Source organism: Lagenorhynchus albirostris, chromosome 2 (genome assembly GCF_949774975.1).
Source record: "Lagenorhynchus albirostris chromosome 2, mLagAlb1.1, whole genome shotgun sequence".
NCBI classification, from domain to species: domain Eukaryota; kingdom Metazoa; phylum Chordata; class Mammalia; order Artiodactyla; family Delphinidae; genus Lagenorhynchus; species Lagenorhynchus albirostris.
Window position 1 is genome coordinate 92082742 of NC_083096.1, and position 17661 is coordinate 92100402.

At 38.8% G+C, this 17661-nt stretch overlaps 1 protein-coding gene across 3 annotated transcripts in view; it reads right to left on the reverse strand.

Moving 5' to 3' along the window:
• The window catches only part of NTNG1 (netrin G1), a 335299-nt gene that overhangs the window by 35986 nt on the left and 281652 nt on the right, over positions 1–17661 (reverse strand). The window lies entirely within an intron of this gene.

Below are 17661 nucleotides of genomic sequence, written 5' to 3' on the forward strand. Positions count from 1 at the left end.
ACTGTGACTTCAAATTTTAAGGTCTGATATAACCTGGTAGAATTCATACATTATATCTATATGTCCATAAGTAGTTTAGCATCCTTGTTGCAAAATCAGCAATTTTATTTTCATTTTAACGAAATAACAGGCAGATGGCAACTAGACATATCATGGTGATCATTTTGTAAATGTGTAGAAATATCAAATCACTATGCTGTACACCTGGAACTAACATAGTGATATAGGTCAATTAAAAAAATATGTAGACACGGATAGAAAATATATAAAAATACTAATAATGGTTATTTCTGGGGGGTGGGTGATTGTTAATTTTTACTTTATGCTTTTATGTATTTCTAGTTGTCTGCAATGAACATGTATAGCTTATAAAATTAGAAAGAAAACAATAAATGTCATTAAAAAATAAAAGAGAAAGAACAGGGGTGTGATATCTCATGAAAGACCTCATAATACATCCAAGTATTTTCCACATGAGCACTAGTAAAAGTTGCATCAACGCAATCATTGAAAATGCAGTGATTGTCATCTCTGTCATTACATCACTAATATATTGCCAAATTATTCAGTAATAAGACCTCCTGTAAACTCCCAAACTTTGTCTTTTTATACTCAAAGTCCATGTGAACAATGTAGTTGTCCATATTATTGATTTTCATGATGAAGCATATAGATTAATGTAAGACTAAGCCCATAGGGTCAATAATACTAATTAAAAAGAGGTCTACATGTGATTCTTAAAAATAATTACATCAATATTTCCTTATTTTTGTAGTGTGTTGTCTTTGAGACATATGCTCATTTCCCCCAAAGAGTTGTATAATAGCTTAGAAGAAATAACCACAATACATAATATTAGTCCTATACTTTTGCAGAATATGGGAAGGAATATTGTTAAAAGTACATCTTAGCAATTGTTTCTCTTTTAATATATCCAGCGATGTCTGGATGATCTTGACTTTGAAGCATAATGATGAGGTGGGGACTGAGGTTGGACGCAGAGCAGATGAACCATGTGTGGGTCTGAATTTCTGTGTCTATGTGCCTGCTCCAGGTGAAATCCAACTTTACTGGAATTTACATCATGGTAATCAATTGCCCTATATTTACACATACCTCTTCTCCACAGCTTGCAGCAACAGATAACTGAAGGTTGACTGTAATTTTTAAAAATAGAACACTTGACAAAGATGGGATGGAAAGCATGTAGCACTTAGAGATGGGTCATGACATTCCATCCCTGTAGGTAGAGCTACATGATTTAAAATATCCTGGATTCGACAGACTCATTCGCGCTCAAAAGAGCATTGGACAGAAAAGGCAGGGGTTCACAGCACTGATGAGCACTTTATTCAGAATAATTACGCCTGATATCAAAGTTGATGGTAAAAAAATAAATTCTCCATATGTTCTGTATGTATTTTTTTTTTCCTGTGCCCTTAATGTTGTAGCCAGTATTATTACTGTGATTCTCCCTTAGCAGAGCTTTTTGCTGATATTCAAGGTGATGGGTTGTTCTGCAGAATGCAACAGAATGATTCCTCACACCAACATGAGCAATCCTGATTGTATTATGGCCACTCTGACTTCGCTTTCATTAGTTGCTGATTGTACTAAATTGATGCGAAATTGACTTGGCTGGCTTGTAAGCCTTTAAACAGTTGGCACTGACTATGTCTGTGATCTTGCTCTGGAAATTATATGGTCAAAGCCTTCATGTTTCTGAAAATCCTAACATTTTTCTTAAGGTCAGTTAGGGCCTGGTGAATATGAATCAGTAAGACTGACTTCCTGTGATACTCATATCAAGATAGAGGACACACTTTAATGAAATGCATGGCTTGGGTTTGTTTTTTTTTTTTAATGTTCTCTCTTGCTTCCTGCTTCATATTCTCTCCATTTTATGTAAGAGGTCCTCTGTTTCTTCATTTTTAACTGCTGTGTGAGTTTAAAATAAACCAAACTGTGGTCTGCAGGCCAAATCCAGCCTGCGTCCTGTCTACTATGGCCTATGAACTAAGACTGGTTTTCAAGGTTTTTGGTGATTGAAACAAAATCAAAAGAAGAAGAATTCATGGCATGTGAAAAGTATATGAAATTCAAATTTCAGTGTTGGCAAATAAAGTTTCATTGGAACACAGATACACTCATTCATTTCAGTGTCATCTATGGCGGATTTGAGGCTACAACAGCAGAATGGAGTAGTTGCAACAGAGACTGTCTGGCCCAGGAAGCCTAAAACACTTACTATCTGGCCTTTCACAAAATAAGTTTGCTGACTCTTGGAATAAATCACCAAAGCCTCTGTCTCCATCTGCAGAGTAAAAATGACAAAATCCTAAAAATGCAATAGCAACTCAATTAGCAATAAATATTCACTGGTTTGCCACTTCTCAGGGGTTTGGCTTGGGGGAATTACCCTCTTTAAGTCTCAGTTCTGCTGTCTATAAAATAAGGGAAAAAATGACCTCCCTGGTAGAATGAGATAATGTATACATGTTCCTGACACATAGAAAGTGTACAATAAATAACAATTTTTATTATTTTAAAATAATTATTGTTCCTAAAAAATTGGTGCATATGGAAACAGGTCAGACCATTTTTGCGACTTCAGGATCACAGAATTTCAGACCAAGAAGGAGCCTTAGAACATCCAAACCACGTCTAGAATTTCACAGGAGGAGCTGCATAGGAAAGGCTGAAGTGGGGGAGCAAACATCCCTTGGGGAGGTGGTAACAGTCACACCCAGATCAAGTCACTGTGCTGACTCTTATTCCCCTACAAGTTTCAGGTGGGTTGGCCCTTTTCCAATTGAGCTGATTTTCATACTTAGACATTTTCTTTATGTAACTTTAGAAGATTTTGAAATTCTCTCTCTTTCACACACACACACACACACACTCACTAGTGTGTAAAGAATGGCTCAAGGTGAAACTCCACTTAGGCACTGTCTAAAGTAAGGAAAGAACTACATGTATTGTGTTTCTGATGGCCTTCTGATCATTTCACTATCAGATAGGCTGCTTTGATTCTGGGCTACTCGTAGATACAACTGTACCTGGCTTTCTTCATGAGCTTTGGCCTTTCACACAACTTTCACTGTTAAACTTGAATGGTTCTACAGTGTGAAATGGTATAATTTGTGCATACTTGTCATTCTCAAGATTCTCTTTAAATAAAGGGGTGAAAATTAGCGTGGGTGGCCAAGGTAATATGGAAAGTTGCCCAGCCAGGTCAGAACTGAGGTTCCTCTCTAAGCTGAGCACAGGTTAGCAGAGTAGTAGGCAAACCTCAGAATGTCAGGAGGGAGCCTGGAATTGCTGTTAGTAATTCCACTATTTGTATTTGTTCTATGCTGAGCTTCAGCAATTCAAGAGACTCGGGTTTTGAATGTATTAGGATATGACCCTACTGTGAAGGGCATTCTGAAAAACTCACTTCTTCCAACCTGCTCCATCAGCCTTTGCTTCTGTGGTGGTTCTGAGTGAGCCATTAGTGGTGTGAAGCATTAGAGCACTCTCCACAGTGTAAGTGTAAACCCCAACTCCTCTGCTCATAGCTGGCACTGCGTCCCTGATGTATTAGAGGTCAGTGGATTTTCCTATCAATCCCAACTTAAAGAATGAAGGGAAAACAGGACTGTCACTGGAAAGTGATGGCTATTAGCATGACTGAGGAGTTTGGCACTGTTCTGCTGAATCAGGAGAAATTTCACAACTGGGAGCAACCCTGGGTTTGCTCTTCTAGCTGACAAAATGAGCCATTTCCCTCCAGGAGGACAACCCAGCATATCTGTAATACCTACGAATAGCCACTTTCTATCTTCCTTCTTTCTAATATTTTCATTTCTAAATTACCTCTGGGAGGCTCCTACTGATTCTATTTAACGAGCACTTCATTCCCACACTTAGGAGTTGAAAACAGTAACATCAAGTGCCCTTCCAGGTATTTATTTTTCATCACTGTTATGTATGTGGTGCTCAGCAAGGGAAATGAGACCGGTGTTCAAGTTGACAGCAAGGAAATTAAAAACTTGGATTCGGTGACGCCATTCACTTTTACAACAGAGATATAAGAACCGAATGAGTGAAATCATGTGTCTAGGATTGCAAATGCTCTGAAGCATCACAGACATCCTTGTTTAAGTGACATGTCACCTGTCAATGGATTCAACATGTGAGGGCAACTGGTGAAATGTGAACTGGACATTTCAGCATAACACAGCAAATGGCAGGAGACTCTGACTAGAGCAATTGAAAAATTACAAGTTAGGTTTAAGGTATTTGCCCAAGGAGGTATGATCTTCATCTCAGAGAAGCAATTGGAAGCATCATCTTAATGATCACAAGTTGTCAGGCTTGTAGAAGTTAATCTCAGACCAAAAAAAAAAGAGAGAAAGAAAAAGAAATCCCCCTGAACTATGGTAGCAGAAAAGCTATGATAGGAACCAATTAATCTCTAGAAAAAAGAAGTTATATAAGTCTTAAGTCTGATTCTTGGAAACCAGAAGTGAGGACTGAGAACAAGGCTAGTGAGAGTATGAGAGTCTGTCTGTTGGTAAGGAGATTCTAGAGGACAGCTGAGCAGCTGAACTGGGGGTCTTAATACAAATTGAGCTGCGTCTCTCACTCTACCTTCCCTTTGCCCCATGGTCTTGGTCCGAAAGCAGAGCTGGAAAGTTGGGGAGGCCCTAGAGATCTTTTCACTTGACTTTTCTTTTAAGCAGAAACTCGCCAAAAAAGCATCACTCACAGGAGCCCATTCAACTTCTGTTTGAGCTTTTCCAGAGTCTGGGGATTTATCATAACTCAAGGCACTCTACTGTATATTCTCAAACACATGGAGAGAATAATTGTTGGAAAATACAAGGCTGAAAACCCAACTCTATCTTTTTACCCACTGGTCCCTATTCTATCTTCCTGAAATAACAAGTCCTTCTGTTACGTAATAGTCCTCTAAAACTGGTTCACAACTGTAACACGTTAAATCATATGCTTACCAGCTTTTTAAAACTCTCTTTCATATGAAAAACCCTTCATCAAAGACAGAACCCTCCTATGCCAGTGCTTCGTTAAAATGTTTTTTTTTTTCCGATGACTGGACTCTTGCTGTGGGCTGTCCAGGGCATGTGTCAGGGGAACTAAAACTGTTTTGGTCCTTGTTTTGTGTGAAATTGTGTTAGCTTTTTAGCCACTCATGACAAAATGTTGTATGGAATTGAACTTGAATGGAAGCTAAGGTTCCCACATATTTGCCAATTGAACAACTTGTTAACACAGCTCTACTCCATTCTACATTTTTGCAGTTTGTTTTTATAGCCTTAATTTGTAGCACAGTGCCTAGTATATAGTAGGGACTTAATCAATGTTCACCAAAAACTCATAAGAAATCCTCATATAGCCCTGTTGGTTAGTTTAGAAGTCTCCCAGTTTTCTCTAGGTAGTCTATTGGAAACAGTTTGTGATTTTATTTAAAACATTAACTTGTGTGTTCTTGTGTTTGAAAGAGGGTCTAAGATCCTACGTTCCCCCCCCAAGAATATTTTGTATTCTTCTTAAGGTTTGGGACAGTATCCCTTAAAGGTTTTTAATAGCATTGGTCTCTTATGTGACGTTGTTATCTCCCTACTACCAATAAGCAATACTAGTAGTTCACTGACTGCTTTTTCCACTCTTTTGGGCGAAGACATTCTCATCAATGCAAGCCAACAATTAGCAGGACACATCTTTTAGCAGATATCTTGATATGTGAATTCCCCCATTTTGGAAGATTACAGAGCATTTAGATTTCCTAATTTGGCTTTGGACAATATCTATATCCTCTAAATGGTTGTATCGTCTATAATATACACTCATAATACCTTTTCTATAAGATCTTTGATCTTCACTGAAAAATATTGCACTGTCTCTAATTCACAGTGCAAGTCTATACCTTCTTGACATACATCTCTCCTTTCTAATCATATTATGTATTTCTTTCAAAGTTTTACCCTTGAATATCTTTATTGCAAGCATGCATTACATTCCATCTCCATAATACCTGCATATTTATCCCTGGAATTAAAAGCTTGTATTCTTGATGATTATTGTGGTAGGTGGAGAAAAATGTCTCCCTAAAGATGTCTATATCCTAATTCCTGGAACCTGTTCCTTTACATGACAAAAGGGATGTGATTAAATTAAGGGCTTTCAGATGGAAAGATTATCTGTGGGTCTCCACTCTAATCACATGGGTCCTTAGAAGTGGAGACTTGTGTCCAGGCTGTGGTTTGAGAAAGATGTGGTGATGGAAGAAAGGCACAGAGAAATGGAAAGTTCCTGGCTTTGAAGGTAGAGGAAGGGGCCACAAGCCAAGGAATGCAGGTGGCCTCCAGAAGCTGGAAAAGGAAAGGAAACAGGCTCTCCCCTAGAACCTCCAGCAGGGAATGCAGCCCTGTCGACACCGTGATCTTAGCCCAGTGAGACCCTTATTTACTTCTAAATACAGAACTGTAAGAAAATATATTTGCGTTGTTTTGAGCCACTAAATTTGTGGTAATTGGTGATGATTTTCTACAGCAGCAGTAGAAAATAAATATACTTATTATGCAAACACTGGGAAGGGATACACCTAAGCCAAGGAATTTTGTTCCCCAAACTTTCACTTATTTTTCTCCTGAGAATAACTGTGGCCTTTTTTTTAACTTTATGGTTTGCCACAGTGTCTGGTTTTACAGTTTTATAAGGGTATTTTCACTATATTTCTCTTAAATTTAATTGAAAAATCTTCTTGATCAGGCTGTTGAGCCTCCTACTAAATACATGTTTTCCTGTTCTTGGTAATATATGTACTGATCCCTTCCAAGAACACATATTCTGATACTATAGACCATGGTCCAGCAACTTAATCTCAGCCTTCCTGTTGTTATGTGTGCTTAGTTCTTGATTTCCTACATTCTCTGTTATCTTCCAAATCATAACATTTAGCTACGTCACGAAATATTTTGACTTTAACCCAAATATTCACACTATAAGTTCTTCTGAAAGCACCATTAGTATTCATATAAATTAGGTAAAAATGTGGGGAAATTGCTGGCTTTAATAAACATTGCATGATATTCCAGTGTAGCTTATACATTCACCAGGAAGACAATACATCTCCTCATTAGCCTCACTGGTTCTATGTGTGAGTATTCCTATTTCATTTTTCAAACCAAAAAAATCACACACCTGACCTATGTCTAGTCTTCTTGGTGCCATTAACAAGTGTTCCATTATTTTCCAATACAGGTTAACCAACCATATTTTGTGTGAAGCACGAAACATTACTTTCTCTTTAGAAGGTTCAGCTTTATTCTCTGGGATGTGGCTCATGTCTCTTCTCGGATTTCAAAGGGGTGCATTAAAAAATAAATCTCTTTCTCCTCAATCTCATTCTTCTGTGGAGCAACCTCAGTACTAAGTTTGATTCTGCCTGTCCTCTTTGAAATCTTTTTATTTCTGCTTTCTTTCCTGAATTGTGCATTCCATGCTGTCTAAAGTCCACTCATTCTGATGGTTTTCAAGTGTTTCACCTTTTGTCTGAGAGATCAGCTTACATTCATGGTGCACACAATCAGTGGACCCCTCATGAGAAAGTTCACTAATGAGCCTGGAGTTATCGATTTCCCCAGCTGAAGACACACAATTGCTTTTGGGGTCATCTTTGTTTCAATCACTTGAATTAGTCTTGTCTCTGATCAAGGGATTTTTAGAATCCCCTAGGTCAACAATTTGATACTCAATAGTGGCCATTCTGGCTGCACTTTCTGCACTATCGTTGTACAATTAGTTTTAAACATGGATTCTTACCTCGTTCTTTGACAAATCAACTTGTGCTTGGAACTAGCTAATAATAATTGAGATCTTACTATGGACCATGAGCTCCACATTATTTTCCTTGAATCTTCACAATTACCATATGTGTTAGGTCCTAGTATTATCCTAATTTTTAGATGAAAACCTAGCCTTAGGGAGCCCAAGTAATTTCCTCTAAGTCCTGCAGGTAGTAAGGGGTGGAGATGGGATTCAAACCCGGGTCTGTATGACTTCAGAGCCTAAGTGTGTACTCACGTAGTTCTATTCATAGGATGTAAGCGACAGTGTCAGCAACTGAATCTCTTTCTTTATTTTCTATTCCCAAATCCAAGTCCTTTTGGACTGCAGTTCTATATTGCTCCTCTTGCCAGTCCTCTGGGGGACTGAAACCCTGTGCCTGGATCCCTTGGACTCTGTCCTGATACCTACGACATCTCCTCTCTGGCCCCACTTACCTAAATGTGCACTTAATCCCTGCTCATTGCTGCGAATGCTGCTATCAGCCCTAGTTGACCACTGTGTTTCTTCTTGGCCTTGATTTCTTCTTGCCAGGTTAATATCACTGTCACTAATAATGTGGCCAACCCAAGGATGGGTTCAACTCAGGGCAAGCAGAAGCACGTGTGTGTGTGTGTGTGTGTGTGTGTGTGTGTGTGTGTGTGCGCGTGCACATGTGATGTAGGGAGTGACTGGGGAGAGGAGAGAGAGAGATTGATTTGAGAGGCATTTTTTAATGTATTCATGTATATGCAGACAAAGGAATGATATGAAAAATATTTATCAACTTACAAGCACTAACTACTTAGTATGAATACCTGCTCTAGTACTGGTATCCAGTACCAGCTGGTGCTGAAAGCACACCACTGACAGGTATTACCCTGTTAGTTGCTAGATCTTGGGGGGCATCTAAGAGATCCTAGGGAAGGCACTTAAGGATCTTAATGCAATATCCATTTACCAACTGGCAAAAGGATTTCTATATTTTAACAAAGAATATCAGTCCTGTGTGGGTGGGTCGAGGAAAGAAAAGAAGATTTCAGAATGAGATAAAACGATTGTATGCTCAAAGGTGTATTTGAAATATGTGAAATTTATACAGTAAATCCAGTCTCACCCTGTTCCAGTCCTTCCTTTACAGAGTAGTCAGAATAATCTTTCTAAAACAGAATTTTATCCTTTCTCTGTTTGAAACTGTATGGTGGATACCATATCTCCCTTGTATGATGGTCCTCACACCTATTCTCTGATGAGATAAAACTTCGTAGCTTGGCATTCAAGAAACTACAAGATCTGGTCTCTGGTTGCTTCTTCAACATTTTCCCTTCTTCCCAACACACACAACACACACACCCTTTACCCTCTAATCATATCAAAACCATTTGATATTTCTGGAACATAGTGCATTACCTCATGAATTTTTTGCCCAAGAAGTTCCATCCTGGAAAACATCTACTAATACTAGAGTACACAAACAAATGTCACCTCTCTGGGAAGCCTTACTCCCCATCTGGGCTTCACTAAAGTCAGGCACATAGAGCTTGGCTCTGATCACCTTCTAACCGTTAGGTGCTTGTCAGCCTCGCACTCCAGATTGTGAACTTCATGTCTACATGTCCAAAGCAGCTATCTCTCTTCATCCTTTAGCCTCTACTGCAAGCTCAATACCTAATTTATAGTAGGTACTCAAGAAATACTCAAGAAGTTTTTGGAACCAAGATGGCGGAGTAGAAGGACGTGCTCTCACTCCCTCTTGCGAGAACACCAGAATCACAACTAACTGCTTAACAATCATTGACAGGAAGACACTGGAACTCACCAAAAAAGATACCCCACATCCAAAGCCAAAGGAGAAGCCATAATGAGATGGTAGGAGGGGTGCAATCACAATAAAATCAAATCCCATAACTGCTGGGTGGGTGAATCACAAACCTTCAGAGTAAAGGTCTTGAGCCCCACATCAGGCTTCTGAACCTGGGGGTCCGGTAATGGGAGGAGGAATTCCTAGAGAATCAGACTTTGAAGGCTAGTGGGATTTGACTGCAGGACTCTGACAGGACTGGGGGAAACAGAGACTCCACTCTTGGAGGGCACACACAAAGTAGTGTGTGCATCAGGACCCAGGGGAAGGAGCAGTGACCCCAGGGGAGACTGAACCAGACCTACCTGCTAGTGTTGGAGGGTGTCCCGCAGAGGCGGTGGGTGGCTGTGCCTCACCATGAGGACAAGAACACTGCCAGCGGAAGTTCTGGGAAGTACTTCTTGGCGTGAGCCCTCCCAAAGTCCGCCATTAGCCCCACCAAAGAGCCCGGGTAGGCTCCAGGGCTGGATAGCCGTAGGCCAAACAGCCAACAGGGAGTGAACCCAGCCCCACCCATCAGCAGTCAAGCGGATTAAAGTTTTACTGAGCTCTGCCCACCAGAGCAACAGCCAGCTCTACCCACCACAAGTCCCTCCCATCAGGAAACTTGCACAAGCATCTTAGATAGCCTCATCCACCAGAGGGCAGACAGCAGAGGCATGAAGAATTACAATCCTGCAGCCTCTGGAACAAAAACTACATTCACAGAAATATAGACAAGATGAAAAGGCAGAGGGCTATGTACCAGATGAAGGAACAAGATAAAACCCCAGAAAAACAACTAAATGAGGTGGAGATAGGTAAACTTCCAGAAAAAGAATTCAGAATATTGATAGTGAAGATTTTCCAGGACCTCGGAAAAAGAATGGAGGCAAATGATGCAGGGGACGTGGGTTTGTGCCCCGGTCCAGGAGGATCCCACATGCCGCAAAGCGGCTGGGCCCGTGAGCCATTGATGCTGAGCCTGCATGTCCGGAGCCTGTGCTCCGCAATGGGAGAGGCCACAGCAGTGAGAGGCCAACGTACCGCAAGAAAGAAAAAAAAAAGAATGGAGGCAAAGATTGAGAAGATGCAAGAAATGTTTAACAAAGACCTAGAAGAATTAAAGAACAAACAAACAGAAATGAACAATAAAATAACTGAAATGAAAAATACACTAGAAGGAATCAATAACAGAATAACTGAGGCAGAAAAACGGATAAGTGACCTGGAACACAGAATGGTGGAATTCACTGCTGCAGACAGAATAAAGAAAAAAGAATGAAATTAAGACAGCCTAAAAGACCTCTGGGACAACATTAAACTCAACAACATTTGCATTATAGGGGTCTCAGAAGGAGAGGAGAGAGAGAAAGGACCCAAGAAAATATTTGAAGAAATTATAGTCGAAAACTTCCCTAACATGGGAAAGAAAATAGCCACCCAAGTCCAGGAAGCGCAGAGAGCCCCAGGCAGGATAAAGCCAAGGAGAAACATGCTGAGACACATAGTAATCAAATTGGCAAAAATTAAAGACAAAGAAAAATTATTGAAGGCAGCAAGGGAAAAATGACAAATAACAAACAGGGAACTCCCATAAGGTTAACAGCTGATTTCTTAGCAGAAATTCTACAAGCCAGAAGGGAGTGGCATGATATATTTAAAGTGATGAAAGGGAAGAACCTACAACAAAGATTACTCTAGCTGGCAAGGATCTCATTCAGATTCCATGGTGAAATCAAAAGCTTTACAGAAAAGCAAAAGCTAAGAGAACTCAGCACCACCAAACCAGCTCTACAACAAATGCTACAGGAACTTAACTAAGTAGGAAACACAAGAGAAGAAAAGAACCTACAAAAACAAACCCAAAACAACTAAGAAAATGGTACTAGGAACATACATATCGATAATTACCTTAAATGTGACTGGATTAAATGCTCCAACCAAAAGACACAGGCTTGCTGAATGGATACAGAAACAAGACCCATATATATGCTGTCTACAAGAGACCCACTTCAGACCTAGGGACACATACAGACTGAAAGTGAGGGGATGGCAAAAGATATTCCATGCAAATGGAAATCAAAAGAAAGCTGGAGTAGCAATACTCATATCAGATAAAATAGACTTTAAAATAAAGAATGTTACAAGAGACAAGGAAGGACGCTACATAATGATCAAGGAATCAATCCAAGAAGAAAATATAACAATTATAAATATATATGCACCCAACATAGGAGCACCTCAATACATAAGGCAACTGCTAACAGCTATAAAACAGGAAATCGACAGTAACACAATAATAGTGGGGGACTTTAACACCTCACTTACACCAATGGACAGATCATCCAAACAGAAAATAAATAAGGAAACAGAAGCTTTAAATGACACAATAGGCCAGATAGATTCAATTGATATTTATAGGACATTCCATCCAAAAACAGCAGATTACACTTTCTTCTCAAGTGCGCACGGAACATTCTCCAGGATAGATCACATCTTGCGTCACAAATCAAGCCTCAATAAATTTAAGAAAATTGAAATCATATCAAGCATCTTTTCTGACCACAATGCTATGAGATTAGAAATCAATTACAGGGAAAATAATGTAAAAAACACAAACACATGGAGATTAAACAATATGTTACTAAATAACCAAGAGATCACTGAAGAAATCAAAGAGGAAATCAAAAAATACCTAGAGACAAATGACAATGAAAACATGATGATCCAAAACCTATGGGATACAGCAAAAGTAGTTCTAAGAGGGAAGGTTATAGCTATACAAGCCTACCTCAAGAAACAAAAAAAAAATCTCAAATAAACAATCTAACCTTACACCTAAAGGAACTAGAGAAAGAAGAATAAACAAAACCCAAAGTTAGCAGAAGGAAAGAAATCATAATGATCAGAGTAGAAATAAATGAAATAGAAACAAAGAAAACAAAAGCAAAGATAAATAAAACTAAAAGCTGGTTCTTTGAGAAGATAAACAAAATTGATGAACCAGTAGCCAGAGTCATCAAGAAAAAGAGGGAGAGGACTCAAATCAATAAAATTAAAAATGAAAAAGGAGAAGTTACAACAGACACCGCAGAAATACAGAGCATCCTAAGAGACTACTACAAGCAACTCTATGCCAATAAAATGGACAACCTGGAAGAAATGGACAAATCCTTAGAAAGGTATAACCTTCCAAGACTGAACCAGGAAGAAATAGAAAATATGAACAGACCAATGACAAATAATGAAATTGAAACTGTGATTAAAAATCTTCCAACAAACAAAAGCCCAGGACCAGATGGCCTCACAGGTGAATTCTATAAACATTTAGAGAGGAGCTAACATCCATACTTCTCAAACTCTTCCAAAAAATTGTGGAGGAAGGAACACTCCCAAACTTATTCTATGAGGCCACCATCACCCTGCTACCAAAACCAGACAATGATACTACAAAAAAAGACAATTACAGACCGATATCACTGATGAATATAGATGCAAAACTCCTCAACAAAATACTAGCAAACAGAATCCAACAACACATTAAAAGGATCATACAACATGATCAAATGGGATTTATCCTAGGGATGCTAGGATTCTTCAATATATGCAAATCAAGCAATGTGATACACCATATTAACAAACTGAATAATAAAAACCATATGATCATCTCAATAGATGCAGAAAAAGCTTTTGACAGAATTCAACACCGATTTATGATAAAAACTCTCCAAAAAGTGGACATAGAGGGAACCTACCTCAACATAATAAAGACCATATACAACAAACCCACAGCCAACATCATTCTCAATGGTAAAAAACTGAAAGCATTTCCTCTAAGATCAGGAACTAGACAAGGATATCCACTCTTGTCACTATTATTCAAGATAGTTTTGGAAGTCCTAGCCATGGCAATCAGAGAAGAAAAAGAAATAAAAGGAATACAAATTGGAAAAGAAGAAGTTAAACTGTCACTGTTTGCAGATGACATGATACTATACATAAAGAATCCTAAGGATGCCACCAGAAAACTACTAGAGCTAATCAATGAATTTGGCAAATTTGCAGGATACAAAATTAATGCATAGAAATCTCTTGCATTCTTATATATTAATGATGAAAAATCTGAACGAGAAATTAAGGAAACACTGCCATTTACCACTGCAACAAAAAGAATAAAATACCTAGGAATAAACCTACCTAGGGAGACAAAAGACCTGTATACAGAAAACTATAAGACACTGATGAAAGAAATTAAAGATGATACCAACAGATGGAGAGATATACCATGTTCTTGGATTGGAAGAATCAACATTGTGAAAATGACCATACTACCCAAAGCAATCTACAGATTCAATGCAATCCCTATCAAATTACCAATGGCATTTTTTACAGAACTAGAACAAAAAATCTTAAAATTTGTATGGAGACACAAAAGACCCCAAATAGCCAAAGCAGTCTTGAGGGAAAAAAACGGAGCTGGAGGAATCAGACTCCCTGACTTCAAACTATACTACAAAGCTACAGTAATCAAGACAATATGGTACTGGCACAAAAACAGAAACATAGATCAATGGAACAGGATAGAAAGCCCAGAGATAAAGCCATGAACCTATGGTCAACTAATCTATGACAAAGGAGGCAAGGATATACAATGGAGAAAAGACAGTCTCTTCAATAAGTGGTGCTGGGAAAACTGGACAGCTACGTGTAAAAGAATGAAATTAGGACACTCCCTAACACCATACACAAAAATAAACTCAAAATGGATTCGAGACCTAAATGTAAGACCAGACACTATAAAACTCTTAGTGGAAAACATAGGAGGAACACTCTTTGACATAAATTATAGCAAGAGCTTTTTTGATCCACCTCCTAGAGTAATGGAAATAAAAACAAAAATAAAGAAACGGGACCTAATGAAACTTCAAAGCTTTTGCACAGCAAAGGAAACCATAAACAAGATGAAAAGACAACCCTCAGAATGGGAGAAAAGATTTGCAAGTGAAGCAACTGACAAAGGATTAATCTCCAAAATATACAAGCAGCTTATGCAGCCCAATATCAGAAAAACAAATAACCCAATCCAAAAATGGGCAGAAGACCTAAACAGACATTTCTCCAAAGAAGACATACAGATGGCCAAGAAGCACATGAAAAGCTGCTCAACATCACTAATTATTAGAGAAATGCAAAAGAAAACTACAATGAGGTATCACCTCACACCAGTTAGAATGGGCATCATTAGAAAATGTACAAACAACAAATGCTGGAGAGGGTGTGGGGAAAAGGGAATCCTCTTTCACTGTTGGTGGGAATGTGAATTGATACAGCCACTGTGGAGAACAGTATGGAGTTTCCTTAAAAAACTAAAAATAGAACTACCATATGATCCAGCAATCCTACTATTGCGTGTATACACAGAGAAAACCATAATTCAAAAAGACACATGCATCCCAGTGTTCACTGCAGCACTATTTACAATAGCCAGGTCATGAAGCAACCTAAATGCCCATTGACAGACAAATGGATAAAGAAGTTGTTGTACATATATACAATGGAATATTACTCAGCCATAAAAAGGAACGAAATTGGGTCATTTGTTGAGACATGGATGGATCTAAAGACTGTCATACAGAGTGAAGTAAGTCAGAAAGAGAAAAATAAATATTGTATATTAACGCATCTATGTGTAACCTAGAAAAATGGTACAGATGAACCGGTTTGCAGGGCAGAAACTGAGACACAGATGTAGAGAAGAAACGTATGGACACCAAGGGGGGAAAGCGGCGGGGGCGTGGTGGTGGTGGTGTGATGAATTGGGCGATTGGGAGTGACATGTATACACTGATGTGGATAAAATTGATGAGTAATAAGAACCTGTTGTATAAAATAAATAAATAAAATAAAATTCAAAAATTAAAAAAAATAAAGAAAGAAATACTCAAGAGGATAAAGCATTTACTCCTATAATCTCACTGATCTACATACCAAGGATGTAAGGTGCTGGAGCTGAGGCATGGAGGGTTTTGTACACCATACAGCCTTGTGTGGTAGGGCCCTGCTTAAATCCAGTCTTCCAATGTCAGAAGGAAAAATTTGAGGACATTACATTTTTTATAATACTCCAGGAAATTAACACAGAAAAATCAAGTTAGGCCCTTTTTTTGGCATACATTTCCTCTAAGGCTTGATTAATTTTCCTCTCCAATGTCTTTCCCTGATTACACTTCAGGAACCCATTCATTAGGTCCTGTTGCATCAGGTAGTTTACATGAGACTTTCCCTTTGAGAAGGTGTGCCTTCATTATAAAGTCTCCTCATTCCTTATGCTTTGAATCTTGTTGCTGATTTCGGCCCTTCCTTTGTCTCTCCTTCTCTCCTCCTGACTGTCAGCCTTCTTTGGGCCTCTACATCTAGATGTTCCAGGACTGATGACTTATCCTCTGAGTCCTGGCTCCTCACATTGTATCTGGGATCCCAAACTCATTCAGACCCTTCAGGTGCTTTCTGGGAACCTACAGTGTGTACAACGTTAAAACCATGGCCTTATCCAGAGCTTATGTGCAGAAGTGCTGCCTGACTTCTCACTATTTGACGCTTTTAATGATTCTCCAGCATGGCTGGAGATGCTCATCCTCTAGCTTCTAGATCCTATCCTAACCTTGGCCTGCTCAATGCCAAATCTCTCAATTATCACCATAGTTCACTGCTGCCCATGGCATTAGTATGGCAGTAAATTTCACTTTGGCTTTATAATATGTAGACATGTAGCCTTCAGATAACTATACATTCCATAAGTAGCAGATAAAATATTCTGTACATCCCTGGTAGAAACCTGCTTTAGATAGTTCCTGCATACTGACGATTTTTCAAGTGAAAAGTAAGCAAAAAACCTCTAGAGCTGTGTTGTCCAATATGGTAGACATATGTGTCTATTAAGCCTTGCAATAGGGCTTGTTCTAATTGAGAGTTCTGTAAGCATTAAACATCTGATTTCAAGGACTATGAAAAATGTAAAATATATCCTTAACAACTTTAACATTAATTCTATGTTGAAATGATAATATTTCAGGGTTTTTTTGGATAAAAGAAGTTATTAAAATCCACTTCTATTTATTTTTACTTTTTTAATGTGGATAACAATACATTTAAAGTTACGTGTGTGGCTTGCATGGTTTTGTATTGGACTGCGCTCTCCAGAGGCTTTGCCTGGTGGTTTTTTAATATTAGTAAGCTGACTGTGTACAGATAGAGGAAAGTTAATGCAGAATTAAAATGCAAAAATGGTTATGAATGACAGAAGGAAGCTTCTGCTCAGATTTTAAAATTTCTCTTCCCTTAATACACCAACATGCCACCTGCCTTGACAAGCTTTTAAGAACGCCTGATAATCCTCAGAGAAATGAGGTTGAACCAAATGGCATCTGTCTAAGGCTCACTGCATGGTGCCTAACCTCAGAGGCTTAAAATCAATATTGATTTTCATCATTTATTTTATCCTGGCATTTAAATATCCCTTAGATTTATTACCTTTAGGTTTTTAGTTCAGATTCAGTGATGGGTATGATACAAGGGTGGTAATAAGTTATGCAGATATCATTTAATTTATGAACTCTGGAGCTCCAGGGTAGTTCAAGAAATATATTAACCACATACACATCACCCTTTATTTTGCGGTAAGGATTTCTAAGCTGGGTCCCTATTGTGCCACTTAATTTATGGTCTGGCCAGGTACATGGATCTGCATACAGTACTTCAGTGTAAGTTTCTCCAGCCATCAGAGGGGACAAAGATGGGCTTCAAAGGAGCCAGCTGGATAGCTGATGGATTGCTCTCTCTCCTATACATAGGCTGAGGCATTATGTAGTTTTTAAAGCTTGTCAGCGGTTTGGGTCTTTTTCTGCTCTGAGAAGCTGCACACACCAGCCTAGACAAGCAGAATCAGCCATGCTGCAGCAGGCAGAGGACAGCTCCCAGAGTTACTT